This window comes from Spodoptera frugiperda, chromosome 15 (assembly GCF_023101765.2).
Source record: "Spodoptera frugiperda isolate SF20-4 chromosome 15, AGI-APGP_CSIRO_Sfru_2.0, whole genome shotgun sequence".
In the NCBI taxonomy this organism is placed as follows: domain Eukaryota; kingdom Metazoa; phylum Arthropoda; class Insecta; order Lepidoptera; family Noctuidae; genus Spodoptera; species Spodoptera frugiperda.
Genome location: NC_064226.1, coordinates 1,779,448 through 1,783,681, shown reverse-complemented (window position 1 = coordinate 1,783,681; position 4,234 = coordinate 1,779,448). Strand labels below are relative to the sequence as shown.

The 4,234-nt window shown below is 45.7% G+C and overlaps 1 long non-coding RNA gene across 1 annotated transcript; it reads right to left on the bottom strand.

The window, feature by feature from the left end:
- LOC126911445 (uncharacterized) lies at positions 1-4,234 on the bottom strand. The gene is made up of 2 exons (XR_007705986.1): positions 811-4,234; positions 1-667 (listed from the first exon to the last, which is right to left on the bottom strand). It is a non-coding gene; the product is annotated as an uncharacterized LOC126911445 (long non-coding RNA).

Sequence of the window (4,234 nt, the reverse complement as noted above, 5' to 3'; positions counted from 1 at the left end):
TATGGAACTATTGTTTAATTCTGTACATTGCACTGTTACTTTACTTAAGCTACTGATGGGGCCGGTATTTCCTACCGACTACTCTGAGAAGAAATACCGAAACAAACTCAGAGGTCTCAGTCACTCTCAAAGTGCAAACATGGTTACAAAGTACATGAAAGATAATTAACTGTTACAATATCAAACTAACAGGTTACAGACTAGGTATACGGTTGAAACACACGACGGTTCAATATTCGACCGCACTGGTCGGCTGCTGCACGAGAAGTGATCGACACGCCGCTCAGCCGATGAATCCTTGACTCCGTCGAGCGCCGAGGGTGGACGCCTGTGTTTCAATTCTACCCTCGATCCCGACACGGCCATCCTGCTTGCACACGTCCTCGTGTGACAGCTCATCTGTGACAGAAAATTACACGCAAAGTATCATATAGCTCGGTCATTCCTGACCACATTCCACACACAATTAAAAAAAGCATCATACTGTTAGGTTCACGCATCACAGCCGTTCTTATCAACAAAAATTACAAACTACTCAGTACAACTCTAGAAACTCCCGAGTAAGACATCTAGTGCGCCCCGGCTCTCTAGCCGACCAGCAATCACATTGCTGACTTCCATCACATGGCCCCTAGCATGCCCTTACTCGAGTCCACGAGCAAGTCACCTAGTGCCCCGGCTCTCAAGCCGACCAGCAATCACATTGCTGACATCCATCACATGGATCTCCCGTGCGTCACCACCTGGTAACCACGCAACTACCAACAATGGCCCCTGGCATGCCCTTACTCGAGTCCACGAGCAATGCACCCAGTGCCCCGGCTCTCAAGCCGACCAGCAATCACATTGCTGACATCCATCACATGGATCAGATCCCTCGGATCTCCCGTGTGTCACCCTCCGGCAACACAAAACGAACACATACGACCGCCGACCCCCGTCAGAGCCAAACTCGCATCGCGCACCGAACGGACTCTCGAGGCGACACTCGGAGATTCCGTTTGCGACCGGGTTGCGAATACGTGACCGCTACTGAGGTGATCGAACACAAACATACCGAACACAGACAGCCGCCGACCCCCGTCAGAGCCAAACTCGTACCGCGCACCGAACGGACTCTCGAGGCGACACTCGGAGATTCCGTTTGTGACCGGGTTGCGAATACGCGACCGCTACTGAGGTGATCGGACACAAACATACAACAAACGAATAGAGACAGCACAAACACATAATGGCTTCTAGAGTCCCCTTACCCGAGTTTCTACCGAGCTTCATTAACTTCATCAAAACCAATCTCGGCTGATGCGTGACCTTCTAAAACTTGAACCATCATCCTCATAAAAATGTTACTTAACTCGTTACTATGTATCGAAACAAATCAATATCAAAACCAGTGAAACTGATATTTCACAAACATAGTTACTCGCAAAATAATGATTCTACCAAGTAACTCAAAGCATTCAAGCTTTACAAGTGATCACGGCTACGCACAGTTCAGTACCACACAGTTATTCTCTCTCACGTGAACCCCACATGGGAACACCGAGTCTCTGCTAGACTCCATGGTTTCCACTGAAACCCTCATTAACAAACATCTTTTAAACTACGATCACCTTGCAAACTCAAACACAGGTTCTACTACCTTCAACTACTCTAATAATCTACCCTCTAAGGTATCTGCTATTTGAACTACTTTATCTGAATTATGTCAGTTTAACTTTAATTCGTCGGCATATTTTTTTTAAGTACCTACATGTATGTGAGTGTGTGTGTGTGTACATGATGTAAGTTTGAGTATGTGCTTGTGAATGAAGACCCAACAGCCATGTTCCTCACGGGTGCGGTCTCAATGCGAGTTTGTGCAGACCCATCACCACATGGTCCTCATGTGTGCGGTCCGAATGTGAGTGCGTGCATAGACCCATCACCTCATGCTCTTCATGAGCGCGGTCCGGTGTGTACACTGACCATCGCCTCATGCTCCTCATGAGCGCGGTCCATTGTGCCAGACCCATCACCACATACTACTCATGCGGTGCGGTCCACAGTGTCGAGTGTTTAGGGCATGAGTGTGAATGATGAGTGTTGAGTACAAGTAGTAACGATGTGTACAGGAAATTCTACCTCTTACATTTCACAAAATTCTCGAGGAACCTGGTGATCAGATATCCTCCTCGTCCTTATTCGTCAGAACTGTACTGTAACTATTCAAAACTATTCAATTCAGATGCACAATCAAAATAAAATGCCGAACTACCGCTTAAACAACCAGTCTACCCACAGTTACAACTACAATACTCATAATGGTAAAAAGGTAACAAATGTCGGTAACATCTTTTAAAATAATTCTCAATGTACCTACTATCTTACATACAAAATTAAAATAATCATGCTCCGCTGGGATTTTCTCCTGTGTCGTGGGTATGCTTTACAAACACACAATTTTACATACACGCGACACCCAGACCCGAAACAACAATTTGTGGACTACACAAAGAGTTGCTCCGTGCGGGAATCAAACCCGCTACACGATGCACGGCAGCCAGTTGCGCAGCCACCGCGCCAATCGTGCTGTCGGTTCATAGTTACGATTACAACCTATGCGCCAGTTTAATGAAGTTAACTAACAAAATATCAACTATTGGCTTTTGATAGTGGTCCTGTACACTATTCAAACTAGACGCAATATCAAAATGAAATGCCGCGTCTGGTTACTTCGCGGTTTTCTTTACTAGGCAAACTCAACTTGATCGACTAAATTTAGAATAACTACCTAACAGTCTATCAGCGTACTAAAATGTACTTTCGGAAACGTATCTTATGTCTGGGTACCCTCAATCAAAATCAAATTAAATGATTAGTAACCAACATCGATCGCTTCAAGGTTACCACATGATAGTCACTCGCAAGGACTCCCAAGCCACTACAAGTCAGCTACGACTTGTGTTATGGACTCGAGCCCCCGTCGCAGTAACGACTGTGATAAACCCTCACGGTACAGTACAATAAATCAGAATGTTTCGATCTCTAGAATTACTACATTAGGCTCTAAGTACACCGGTCCTGATGATTAGACAACTGTCATGAATTTTGTTTAGAACTATCTATTCTTGCTTAACACATTACAAATCTCAACCTAACAATATACAACACAGAATAACATTACCCAACAGACGTCATTCTAATGACTCTTCAACTGATCTCGGTTCTAAAACATCACGACTAAGTTTTTATTATGACTACCCGACAAAAGTAAAATAATACTTCTGATCGCAAAATCAACAATCCTAAACTGGAAACGCTGACTCATTTTCATCCTATAAAGTATTTGGTATCAGAATCATAATAAAAGGAACAAGGTCACCTGAATATTCCCGATGATGCAGTGTCCAACTGCAGACATCAATACGCTTCTCACCATACGCCGCGCTTACGCTGCGTCACCTGGCCCGCTGTCGCTGCCGCCGCGTCCCCTGGTCCGCTGCCGTCGCCGCGTCCCCTGGTCCGCTGCCGTCGCCGCGTCCCCTGGTCCGCTGCCGTCGCCGCGTCCCCTGGTCCGCTGCCGCTGTCGCCGTTGCTCGTGTACCAGATGACGATGTGCTGTGCTGGGGTTGGATTTGAATGCACTCCAAGCTGAGCCTTGCATCGCAGTCTTCTTTGTTGGGGTCGAATGCAAGTAGTTCTCGATGAATCAGCTCCGATGATTTCAACATCTTCAATCGTCCGGGTCCATCTCACTTCTGATGTCGGAGATAGGAGATCTCTCACTTTCGATATGTCGGTGAAAGGAGAATCTCACTACTCATGTCAGGAATACTTGTGGGCGTTATGACGAAGGTAGCAGTAAAATAATAAGTCTTCGATATGGAACTATTGTTTAATTCTGTACATTGCACTGTTACTTTACTTAAGCTACTGATGGGGCCGGTATTTCCTACCGACTACTCTGAGAAGAAATACCGAAACAAACTCAGAGGTCTCAGTCACTCTCAAAGTGCAAACATGGTTACAAAGTACATGAAAGATAATTAACTGTTACAATATTAAACTAACAGGTTACAGATTCAGTATACGATTGAAACACACGACGGTTCAATATTCGACCGCACTGGTCGGCTGCTGCACGAGAAGTGATCGACACGCCGCTCAGCCGATGAATCCTTGACTCCGTCGAGCGCCGAGGGTGGACGCCTGTGTTTCAATTCTACCCTCGATCCCGACATATACATTTTAT